At 38.0% G+C, this 13,349-nt stretch overlaps 1 protein-coding gene and 1 non-coding gene across 3 annotated transcripts in view; one reads left to right on the forward strand and one right to left on the reverse strand.

Annotated features, from left to right (window-relative positions):
* UNC5C (unc-5 netrin receptor C) overlaps positions 1-13,349 on the forward strand; it is a 426,767-nt gene that overhangs the window by 131,783 nt on the left and 281,635 nt on the right. The gene's annotated exons all lie outside the window — the stretch shown is intronic.
* On the reverse strand, positions 8,983-9,055 carry TRNAK-CUU (transfer RNA lysine (anticodon CUU)). Its single transcript has one exon. It is a non-coding gene; the product is annotated as a tRNA-Lys (tRNA).

Consider the following 13,349-nt stretch of genomic DNA (forward strand, 5'->3'; position numbering starts at 1 on the left):
CCGTGGCTCAGAGATCGGTCTTCTCCTTGATTCCTTACTCATTGTGAGCATTTCACTGATGAATTAGTGCATCACAGAATCACATCAGAAACCTGGTGCTTCATCTCCGTGTGTTTTCAATAAAAACATTTCCCTTTTACTGGTGTTTCTTCTTATTGACCCTTTAAGGTCAGAAGACAGCGTTTCTTTATTAAATCGGTAAATCAGGGTATTTAATTGGCTCTAGAAACTTCAGAGTGATCTTGGCCTATTCCAGCCCCAAACAGGATTCTGACCAACCACTGTGAATTCTGCTTTTCCAAGAAGGTAGGGGGTAAGAGATTATAACAGGCTCTGTGTAAGTAGTCAGTTACTTATTGCCTTCAAAGTGCTGATTTTTTGGTGTAGGCAAAATGCCAAAATCAATGTTTTTGCCACATATAAAGAAATAGTTTAGCATATAGAAAACTATGTGGTTATTTCCCTTTTTTTTCTGAAAAACCATCAGACTTTTAAAAGTAAAATCTGTGGTAAGTTTTACAGAGGAACTTATTTTTATTCTCTGTGTCACAGAGAAAATAATTAGATGATTGTTGGCATTAACAACTGCGCTAAGATCAATTATACTGCAGGAACGATGAAAGCAGACTTTCATAATGAGAGCAAATGGCCTAGAGTCTACAAGAAATTGCTGAGAATCTTCTTAGGGTGGTACCATTGCTAATTAAAAGCTGAGGAAAATACCAAAATTGTCCAGGAAACACGAATACTCATTGCAGCACCAACCTTGAGGGTCATTCCAATTTCTAAACGATCTTCATTGGAATTTGGGTTTTAAAAAATGTCTCCAGAGCTGCCTAATCTCATTTGTACTCATTTCCTTTTATATCTTTTTTTCATTTGACTCCCTTGGTTTTCTGTTCTTGTGCTTGACATCATTATTACTTGATATGGAGCACTGAGAAGTGAGAGAAGCAAGTTGTTCAGAAATCATGCCTGTGGCAAATATTTTAGACTGGAGAATATAGCCTCATTTATCATCATCATTATCACTAAAAAGCTATAGGTCAGAAGTGTCTTAAGTCCCCTGTGTTTCAGCATTGTCTGCTAAATTGGGGTTAATTAAAATGTCCCTTTTAAGTGTTACCTCTCTTGAATACACACACACACACATACACACAGACATTTTTGTTCCAATCTACTTTAAAGTCATTTTCTATATGTTGCTGGAAAGAATGAAATTGACATGTATAGGGTATTATTTCATTTTCCTCCACTGAAAAAGGAAGAAAACCATCTAGAGAATTGTTAGTTTCAGAAGTGTAAATGGTTCTAACCTCCTGTAAAGGCTAGATTCTATTTTTAAAATAATACGCTTTTGACCCATTACCCTTATTCTCTTATATTTTAAAACAGCAGAAGTCTCTTCAATCTGTGCCTTTACTTCTCCAAAGCATGTAGCCACTGAAATGAGGATGGATAAGTATTATCTGGAAAGTTTCTTTATAAAGTGTGGCTTTCTTAGCTCCATTCCCAGAGGTTTTGATTCAATAGCACAATAGGGGAACCCGGAATGCTTTGTTTTAACAAGCCTCTGAGGAGATTCTGATGCACCTGATTTTTGGACACATTTTGAAAACCTCTGCTTCATACCATAACTCTAGAGTGTTATGGGGGTGAATGAGGGGTGCCATAAACTGCACAGGAGGGGAACATAAATTGACATGATAATAGCACTGGATTCAAGCTGAGTACTGAAGGCTGAGTGAGAGTTACCTGCAGATGGGATTAATGATAGTGAGAAGGTGAGGACATTTTAGGGAGAAATAAATTCAAGTGCAAAGACATAGGGGCTAGAGAGAAATCAGTGTTTTCTGGAGTCCACCAGTAGATCTATCTGGATGAAGTGTATTGTGTGAGTGGTTGAGGAGGTATCATATAAAGATGAGGTTGAAGAACTGAACTGAGATCAGACCACAAGATCAGAGTTCTTGTAGCCAGCCCCAAAATTTAGGGCAATATCCTGCCAGCCATCACAACTCCTGGAGGCTGGGTGCCCTTGCCACCATTCCTGTGCTTGGTCATGTTCTGAGGCTCCACATAATCTTGGGTCTAGGCTTCCCGGGTGGCTTAGTGGTTAAAGAATCCACCTGCAATACAGGAGATACAGATTCAATCCCTGGACTGGAAAGATCCCCTGGAGAAGGAAATGGCAACCCACTCCAGTATTCTTGCCTTGAGAATTCCATGGACAGTGGAGCCTGGCAGGCTATTGTCCATGAGGTCACAAAGAGTTGGACACAACTGAACAACTTATATACGTACACACACAATTTTGGGTCTATCACCATGTTAGGAAGACAGTCGTTTTTAATATAGTTATTGTACTGCAACTTCTAAGGGTGGAAACCCTACAGAAGTAAGTCATGATGTATGTAACATGCGAGAAGAATAGCTTTTTAAATTACTTGGAGATAACATATCTAATAATTCAGAATCTCTCTTTATTAATTTTGTCTTGTAAATATTAGGAAATGAACAAAAGCACTGTGATAAAACAATTTCTTGTGACAAGAAGAAAGGAAAAAATTGGTCTAAAATTCTTCCATTTAGGTCTGATGGCCTGATTTTTTAAGTGCATGTCTTTCCTACGCAGTAATGTAAAGTAAATCAGATGTTTTAAAATATTTTCTTTTGAATACATTTTATCATGAAATTTAAAAAAGTGAATATCATCATCCTGCTCCACAAGTTAAGATACAGGCTAACCTTCAGACTGCAGAAATTTCCTGTTTTGTTCAGTTCTTTTGGCCATTAGTTTTTCAGTCAGTGACCCATGCCTGTTTTCTCTTCCTGGTCATGGATATGTGTGTATTTATGTGTCACGACTTGCCAGTCAAGAAATGGCAAGTAAATATGCACTAAATGTGAGAACTGTAAGACACCTACCTTGAACTTACACTTGATGTGTTAACTCCACTGCTGTAATGTGACTTCTTGGTCCTTCTCTGATCACGTCAGTGTACAAACACCTTTAAATGGAAAGCTAAGAGTCTGCCAAGAAGTCACTTTCTTCCCCCTCTCCTATTTCTCCATTTAACTTTGAAATTAGGAGGATTTGATTTTCTTGATCTGCCAAGTAGCTGTCAACTCCAAACAACTAGGTCTATTTCCTAGTGTTTGATTTCTTGATCTGGACTAAGACTTCAACAAGAAAATGTCTACCAATCTTACTAGGTATTAGGGGAAGAAAAACTAAAGTTACGAGTTTTTTGATAGAATGCATATACAACCTGTAGTCTGTATGATTAGACAAAAAAAGTCAATTTTTTTTCCCTGAGATCACTCTTATTTAAAGGAAGATGCAAAGTGTTTCTTCAAACAGAAATCAAGTTCTTAAGACAGTCCTTAAAGACAGTTTTCAGACCTGTCATTTAGATGCTACTTTTAAAGTGCCACCTAATGAACTGGAAAAGGCTTTCATTAGCAAATTTACTTACATTGGCCTACCATAGTGAAAGACTTGTTTAGGGTGGATTCTGCTTTCTCAGATTGCCCTCTTTAAATAAACAGAGCAAGGGAAGAAAGCTTTTAGATGTATAACACGAAGCCGTTACAAAAAGCCGAAAGTCAACCCATGAAAAGAAAGGAGCTGTTTAGTGCGTTTCCAGTTAAGGATCTGGGTGGTGCTGGAGAGAGAATGGAAGATAATAGACTCCTAGTGACGGGGCTGTCAAGAGACAGAAAACTGTAGCAGCTTTGTGGGAAAATAGAACTGCTGGCTTTGCCCACTTGACCTTTAGTCTGAATAGATGGGCTTAAGAAGATCACAAAGGGCTTTGCAAAAAAAGTGGTCTGCTCAGTTCTTTTGATTTCTGAAACTCTTCTTTTATTCAGGGAAGTTCTAAGTTTGTTTCTTGGCATTCTTGAAAAGATTCCCTGAAATCTCTATTACCATAGTATAGATATGAAGGCATTTTTGGGTCTATCATTTAAAGACACAATTTTGGGTCTATCACACCTTTAAATGAAGGCATTGCTGAGCATATGGCCATCATGTTTCCTATGCATCAGTGAGATGGAGTGTGTCTATGGGGAAGGGTTACTGAACAGGGCTCTGTACACTCCACGTTATCACTCCTATCAAAGGCATTCATTGGTTCTCCTTCTGTTTCTGGGTAAATGCATTATCTTCTTTAAATCAGAAACACAAACACCATTTGAAGGCACAATGTATATCAAATACATATATACTGCTATATAGATCAGCTTATAGATTATTAATAATTGCCAGTATTTTCGGAAAACGGGGCTTGACAGTAGTGGTTCATGTGAAAGAAATCTGGGAGATTTTAGTTAAGTACCAGTTGAATTTATGCAAAGGTTATGATTTGATAGCCAGCAAATCTATTTAATCTCAGTTGCATTTATGGAATTATAATTTCCTGCCTTAGGAAACATGGACACTGATAGTGCACTTAAAAGAATTGTGTCCAGAGTACTGAGTAGAGTTCCCTGTGCTATTCAGTAGGTCTTGTTAGTTACCTGTTTTATATATAGTAGTGACTATGTGCCATTCCCAGTCTCCCTATTTATCCCTTCCCTCCCATACCCTCCCTGGTAATCATAAGTTTGTTTTCTACGTCTGTTAACTCTACTTATGTTTTGTACATAAGTTCATTTGTACCCTGTTTTTAAATTCCACATAAAAGAGATATCATATGATGTTTGTCTTTGTCTGACTTACTTCTCTGTATGACAATATCTGGGTCCATCCCTGTTGCTTTTTTATGGCTCAGAAATATTCCATTGTATAATTTGTACTCACTTTTCTGTACACCTGAAACTAACAGAACATTGTTAATCAACTAGACTCCAATAAAAATTTTTAAAAATTGTGTCCAGTTTGAACATTCCACTTTCAAATAAAAGTGGCAAATTTGTGAACATACAGAAGAGATTACTTTCCAAACATCTTTGAAAAAATAAGGAACTGACCATATTTAACAGAGATGATTTGTGATTTGGATAGAAGAGAAGTGATAGGCAAGATCATAGATTTCAAATATCTGAAGGCTTACTGTATAGAAGAATACCATTTGTAGGGTTTCAGAAATTTATAACTTCTCTAACAGTATAAATGTATGCCAGAATAAAAGACAGACGGGTTAAAGAGAAAACACAGAAAATATTGAGAAACCATAAAAATTACACAAGAAAATTGAAGCAAATGTCTAATCTCTTTTGGAGTTGAGTTAGGTAAACTAATGAAGAAACTATAAAGAAAGTACTGATAGTTATGAGTAGGAGTATCTGAATTATAAGTTCTTAAAAGTTATAGGTAAAATGTTTTAAACATAAAGAAGTTGAAATACTTATAAAAAAAATCATGTTCACCAAGAATAGTTAATGGCATGAATAAATGTTCACATTTATACTATTGAGTAAAAAGAAAGTTTAATTCTTAGAAAGTTGAAATATGTATATTAAAATAACTGCTAAGATATTATCTTTAATGGATTTCTCTGAGTGATTAAATTGTAAGGTTTTAAAATTTATTTTCAGTATTCCGGTATTTTCCAAAACTTTACATAGCAATCCTTTTGTCTTTATATTTATAGAAAGATATCTACAAAGCAAAGGATACAAAAAACAAAAGAAACGAATTAATAATTAAGCCTTAAGGATATATATCAGATCAGATCAGATCAGTCGCTCAGTCGTGTCCGACTCTTTGCGACCCCATGAATCGCAGCACGCCAGGCCTCCCTGTCCATCACCAACTCCCGGAGTTCACTCAGACTCACGTCCATCAAGTCAGTGATGCCATCCAGCCATCTCATCCTCTGTTGTCTCCTTCTCCTCCTGCCCCCAATCCCTCCCAGCATCAGAGTCTTTTCCAATGAATCAACTCTTCGCATGAGGTGGCCAAAGTACTGGAGTTTCAGCTTTAGCATCATTCCTTCCAAAGAAATCCCAGGGCTGATCTCCTTCAGAATGGACTGGTTGGATCTCCTTGCAGTCCAAGGGACTCTCAAGAGTCTTCTCCAACACCACAGTTCAAAAGCATCTATTCTTCGGTGCTCAGCCTTCTTCACAGTCCAACTCTCACATTCATACATGACCATAGGAAAAACCATCGCCTTGACTAAACGAACCTTTGTTGGCAAAGTAATGTCTTTGCTTTTGTATATGCTATCTAGGTTGGTCATAACTTTCCTTCCAAGGAGTAAGCGTCTTTTAATTTCATGGCTGCAGTCACCATCTGCAGTGATTTTGGAGCCCAGAAAAATAAAGTCTGACACTGTTTCCACTGTTTCCCCATCTATTTCCCATAGTTAAGGTTAATAAAAAGATAGCAAATAAATATTTAACAGTGTCTCTTGTCCTATGGGCTATGCCCATCATTAGTTGAATCCATGTATGCAAATCATTTTGTTATTTTTAAACATTTTTTAATTGGTGGAAAATTGCTTTACAAGGTTGTATTGGTTTCTGCCATGCAACAATGCAAATCAGCTATAATAATATATATATCCCTTACTTCTTGAGCCTCCCACCCTGCTCCCATCGCAACCCTCTAGGTGATCACAGAACACTGGGTTGAGCTCTCTGTGCTATCCATCTGCTTCCCACTAGCTCACTATTTTACATATGATAGTGTGTACATGTCTATCCTACTTTCTCAATTTGCCCTACCCTCTCCTTCCCTCTCTGCGTCCAGTGAGAAGGATGAATCTAGAGCCTGTTCTACAGAGTGAACTAAGAAAGAAAAAAAAAAGCAAATATTGTATATTAACACATATATATGGAATCTAGAAAAATAGTACTGATAAACCTATTTGCAGGGCAGGAATGGAGACACATACATAGAGAACTACAGACTTGTGAAGGCACTTCTAGTTTCTGTACATCTCTACCTCAGTTTCCTCATCTGTAAACTAAAAGGGTTATTATACTTGTAAGGTTGCTGAGAGGATTGAATAATATCTATAAAGCACTCAGCAGAGTTCCTATTACATATGAGCAATTATATTACCTATTCTTCTTACATTAAAGATATATATCTCTATATGGTAAGTTTTATATTATAATTAAGTGAAGGAATGTCAAGAGTTATTCCTATTTGTTTATTTTAATTTCTTGGTACCTTAAGTCTCTCACCAGGTTTTTCATCCATTAATAAGATTTACTAAGAATTTTATGAATCAAAGAGAGCAAAATTAGTCTAGTATATAGCCCTTATGCAATAGCGGCTTCCCAGGTGGCGCTAGAGGTAAAGAATGTGCCTGCCTGCCAACACAGGAGACATAAGAGACAGAGGTTCAATCCCTGGATCGGGAAGATCCCTGGGAGGAGGGCACAGCAACCTACTGCAGTACTCTTGCCTATGAGAATGCCGTGGACAGAGGAGCCTGACAGGCTACACAGTCCATGGGGTTGCAAAGAGTTGGACAGGACTGAGGCAACTTTACACACGTGCTCTCGCATATTGCCCGCATGGGGAAAAGCAAAAGGTGGCAGCTTTTTAATGTGTGAATCGATAGTGTCCTTTTTATTTAGTGTTTAACGCTTATGGAGATTGACTAATTTTGTTGTATAATTATCCATGTTGAGAGCTTCTAGCTTAGAACCAGAGCATAGCTCTATTCATTCTAGAAACGATAATAACTCTATTGAAATGCTTGTTTCACCGCCATTTGTGGCTTCCTTCAACTTTGGAAGATTATGGCGGTGTCAGGGAATGTTTACGTTAGAGTTAACTAGAGCCTGGATCTTCATCACACAAATGCAGATGTTCACTTGCCCCAGAACTTCTCTCTCAGGCACAGAGGAATGGGCACAGAGTCTGTACATTTAAAAGAAAAGACTGAGATTACTTTTGGCTTTGGAAGTCTACTCTCTATTTTAAAGAACATTTCTCCTTAAGTGTTTTTTCTTTTTTTAAAATTTAAATTTATTTATTTTAATTGGAGGCTAATTACTTTACAATATTGTATTGGTTTTGCCATACATCAACATGAATCTGCCATAGGTATACACCGTGTTCCCCATCCTGAACCCCCCTCCCACCTCCCTCCCTGTACCATCCCTCTGGGTCATCCCAGTGCACCAGCCCCAAGCATCCTGTATCCTGCATCGAACCTGGACCTTTTATGTATGATTTATCTTCCACAAATTCCAAACATATTTAATTTTTTTTAATTTTATTTTTTAACTTTACAATATTGTATTGGTTTTGCCATATATCAAAAGGAATCCGCCACAGGTATACATGTGTTCCCCATCCTGAACCCTCCTCCCTCCTCCCTCCCCGTACCATCCCTCTGGGTCGTCCCAGTGCACCAGCCCCAAGCATCCAGTATCGTGCATCAAACCTGGACTGGCGACTCATTTCGTATATGATATTATACATGTTTCAATGCCATTCTCCCAAATCATCCACCCTCTCCCTCTCCCACAGAGTCCAAAAGACTGTTCTATACATATTTTAAATATTGAAAGCTAAGACAGAAAATGTGTAGAAAAGAACAATATCAAAATGTTCTTTTCTGTCTTGAGAATGTGTTTTCTTAGGAAAGCTTTTTCAGATCTTATAATGGCCCATGGATGCAGTCTCTGACCTGCAATTTCATGACTTCATAATTCCATGGTGTTACTTATAGCTGTTTAAAAACTTTTTTTTCAAATTTGGCTCATCCAGTCTTAGTTGAGGATCTTCCATCTATGTTGTGGCATGTGGATCTTTAGTTATAGCACCTGTATATGCTAAGTCACTTCAGTCGTGTCCAACTCTTTGCAACCCTATAGTCCACTAGGCTCCTCTGTCCATGTCATTCTCCAGGCAAGAATACTGGAGTGTGTTGCCATGCCCTCTTCCAGGGGATCTCCCTGATCCAGAGATTGAACCCTTGTCTCAGACATCTCCTACGTTGGCACGCAGATTCTTTACCACTAGCTCCACCTTTATACAAACTCTTAATTGCAGCATTTGGGATCTAGTTCCCTGACCAGGGATTGAACCAGGGCCCCCTGCATTAAGAGTGCAGAATCTTAGCCACTGGACCACCAGGGAAGTCCCTGACGAATGACAAAGTCACTCAGTCGTGTCTGCCTCTTTGCAACCCCATGGACTGGAGCTCTCCAAGCTCCTCTGTCCATGGATTTCTCCAGGCAAGAATCGTGGAGTGGGTAACCATTCCCTTCTCCAGGCAATCTTCCCGACCCAGGGATCAAATCCAGGTCTCCCGTATTGCAGGCAGTTTCTTTACCACCTGAACCACCAGGGAAGCACAGGAAGTTCCTAGCTATTTAAAAATTTAAAGTACAGCTGCATTGGGAAAGGTGATCAGAGAGCACCTTGCTTCCTCCTGCCATATAAAAGCAGCCACTGGGATAAGGTGTCAGTGAATACAGGTGGAGGTGGTGCCATGTATTCTGGGTAGCATGGCCAAATCATGATTGTCTTTAGTGTCACAAAGGCCCAAAATGCAGTTTTGTTTCCTCAAACTTCCAGAGCGCTACTCCTATTGGGATGCTCATGTGATATTCGGCTCAGGAAGTTCTCTTCCAGCAGAAGATGTAATCCTTTCATATAGAAAGTATCATCATTACAATAGGGTTTGTTGAAGGATTTCTCTGAATTAGTAAAGGTATTCCCTGGAGGCAGCAGGAGACATCTCACTATTGACCCCAGACCACCACTTTATGTATATCTAAATATGATGTTTCTGAGATTTAAAAATCAACAAATTTATAGTTCTGAAACAGTGGATTGATATTTTTATCTTACATGCATGATGCCTATAGTCATCCTTGGGATTCCATTTTTAAGAATCCTATTCTCAGCAACTTCCCTCATAGTTGTTGTTTTGTTTTATATCTTGAAGAGGAAATACTCCTAAGCATGCATGTGAGTACAAACACACATATAAGTATAGCAGAGTCATCCGCTGGCAGCCATTATCTGTAAAACGAATTAAAGAAAATAGTATATTAACATGCACATCATGAAGCAAACTCCATTCTCTCTAGAGTATTCTCTCATTGAGATACAAGGACTTTATCTTTGGCACAGTGGGTCTGAACTAATTGAGATGTCATTAAAAAAAGAAATCAGTTAAAAAGGTTAGAGGAGAGGGATGTTGTTGTGAAATTGTCAATTTGCAAGAATACATTTTTTAGTAAAAATACAGCCCTCAGTTGCAGATCTAATCAGTGGCAGAAACGGGGGAGGGATGAGGGAGAGATAACAGAGAAAAATAATGTCTTAAAGAGAAAAAAAAAAAAACGAGTAAGACCCTAATTCAAATGGGAAGCACTCTCATTTTAGAAAATGTTTCCTTAACAGATTGTTCTAGCCCTCTGCCTGAAGGTTTTTGATTAAATTAATGATGGTACTGATAAGCTCCGCTAGTGTTGCTGTTTCCAGAAGGATATTTTCTACAGCCTTCTCTACTTCCTATCTGAAGTCTCAGGTATGACAATAGAATTGCTAATTGAAGCCAGAACAAGCCAAGAAGATGAACTTATTATTACTATGCAAATACAGAGAACCCAGGAAATTAATATTCCATGTGAGCCTACCTAAACGAGTAATGTTTCCACTATGGGCTTCGTGTCACTCAGCTGGGAAGCTGTTGCCGCAGCTTGTTGTCGTCAGTGAGGTCTTGAACTTCGCTTTTTTGTCGCGTGTTGCCTGCTGTCTTGGGACCAGTCAGCACGTCTGACATGTTGTGTTCGGTTGGCCCTTGCTGTTACCACAGATCTTCCACCAGTGCAAACAGATGAACTTGTTATGAGCCGTAGGACACTATCAACTTGATTTCCTGTCTTGGTAGTAAAGTATTAGAGGAAAAAGGCAGGCAAGTTATGGATAATAGAGAAGGGGGAAAGTATTTCAGAAAAAATGAATCATAAAATTCATAACAAGGGATATGTTAGGGGCTCTTCTGGGTAGCATAATTATCTGACTGAGAACTTTGGAAAACACAATAAAAAGGATGTTACTTTGAAGGCATGAAATAGTTACATTGAATTATTCATAAACATTCATTTTGCTAAACACCATTATATTACATATTCTGACAAAAACTGTTAACAATGAACATTGTGTGTTGCATGAAAGAGTGTAGTAGAAATGAGTGAGAAGTAAGTTTGCTTTGAACTTTCTGATTCTTGTTTTAGATGAAATATCAAATAATAGTAGGCTTCTTAAGAGCAGAAATCAAAAGAAAAATCTTTTTTTATCTCCTATAGTGCCTAAAATAATATGAAATATTTAGATAGATGTCCAATAAATATGTTGAATTTATTTTTATTTCCCGAATCTTGCTGAAAAATAAATTCCAGAAATGGAGGAAGGAGATGAATGACAGAGAAAAGTGGTCTTGCTGAGGTGTCCACTGTTCTGTCACTCTGTCTGCAAAGCTGTTGATTCAGATATTAACCTTCACAGTTGGTAGGTGTTTCTTTACCTTTATCGAGAATACAGTCACAAATGGTATTTGACAGAAAAGAGACTTCTAGGGAAACTAGAGTTTGTTTTGGAAAGTCTGTTCCAAAAAGGTCCAGTGGAAGTTTTGAGGATGCGGGTTAATTGGTTTAGACAGAAATGAGTGGAAAGTCCATGTCTAATAACTGAGAAAGGGAAAAGCATTCCTTATATTTGCCCAGATGGGGTAGAAAGGCTGAAATAGAACATAATAGAGATTGAAGATAATTAGATCTTTCAGAGAACTGACCCCAAATCTCAGCATCTAATATGTGGTAGACCTGGAATTCTGAAATGGCCTTGGTTTGCTAATCTCAAGTATTAATCATATGATTTATAGAATTTGACCAAAGTAGCTTTTTTTCTTTCGGAGAAGGCAATGGTACCCCACTCCAGTACTCTTGCCTGGAAAATCCCATGGGTGGAGGAGCCTGGTAGGCTGCAGTCCATGGGGTCGCGAAGAGTCGGACACGACTGAGCGACTTCACTTTCAGTCTTCACTTTCATGCATTGGAGAAGGAAATGGCAACCCACTCCAGTGTTCTTGCCTGGAGAATCCCAGGGACGGGGGAGCCTGGTGGGCTGCTGTCTATGGGGTCACACAGAGTCAGACACGGCTGATGTGACTTAGCAAGCAAGCAAGCTTTTTTTCTTTATTGGAGAACTCTCTTTGTTTAGACTCTTTTTAAAATGTAATCCAGATTATGTATGTTTCTCTGTTTTGGCCTTTCTCTGAGTCTCATCTATCTTTTCCATGTTACTCATGGTATCAGTGTATAGATGCTACCATGAAAGAGTATGTTTTCTACTATGTTTGCAGAATCCCTCTGTTGAAACCAATTTTTGTTGCATTTTTTTATTATTGCAGCTTATTGTAATAAAACCTGAAAAAAGATTCCCATTTTAAAGAAAGGAAAATACAATGAACAAATAAATGAATTTAAACCAATTCATAGATCTAAAAAATAAATTATATATTTTAGTATGCTGCTACTGCTGCTAAGTCACTTTAGTCGTGTCCGACCCTCAGCGACCCCATGGACTGCAGCCTACCAGGCTCCTCCGTTCTTGGGATTTTCCCATATGCATCAATAAAAAATATTTGCATTAAGTTTTGCTAAGAAATAGCTATCAATCCCCTTTTGAAAAATGAAAGTGTGCAGGGGCTAGGTAGATAAAACAAATTAAATTTGTTGACTCTCTAGACTTGGAAAATATTGATTTTTTTGTTTATGTGTCCTCTTTGACACAAATATATCTGACATTTTCAGTGAAATTGCTTACAAAATAGACAAAATCTGCCTGTATTTTATGTCAGACATTCCCAATGAATGTAGCAAAGAAGAATAGCTGGAATTGAAACCTAAAGATACTGTCTTGGTACTTGTTCAGTGCATTTTCATCATATTTTAGAGTGTAGACAGTTATAATACTTTTCAGATAAGACTAATTTAACTTGAACCATCTTTTTTCAGACACACAAATATGGACTAATATATATACTACTACTACTACTAAGTCACTTCAGTGGTGTCCGACTCTGTGTGACCCCATAGACGGCAGCCCACCAGGCTCCTTCGTCCATGGGATTTTCCAGGCAAGAGTACTGGAGTGGGGTGCCATTGCTTCCTAGAGCATTGTTTTCATATTTGATTCTTTGTATTTATTCTCAGTCCCTCTCAAATAGAAATGTTGAAAATGCCATTTCTTCATAAAAAGACCATCAGAATTATGGAAATATTGTGTTGCGCATCACGTTCTTTTTATTATTTATCTTGTAACCAAGGTCATGCTACCCATTTCTAAAAGAACTTATGGAACTATCCTGAGCTTGTATTTTAAAGGTTACATTCTAGAGGGCAAGAATCTTTTATTT

The sequence above is a fragment of the Bos indicus genome, chromosome 6, assembly GCF_029378745.1.
Source record: "Bos indicus isolate NIAB-ARS_2022 breed Sahiwal x Tharparkar chromosome 6, NIAB-ARS_B.indTharparkar_mat_pri_1.0, whole genome shotgun sequence".
Taxonomy (NCBI): domain Eukaryota; kingdom Metazoa; phylum Chordata; class Mammalia; order Artiodactyla; family Bovidae; genus Bos; species Bos indicus.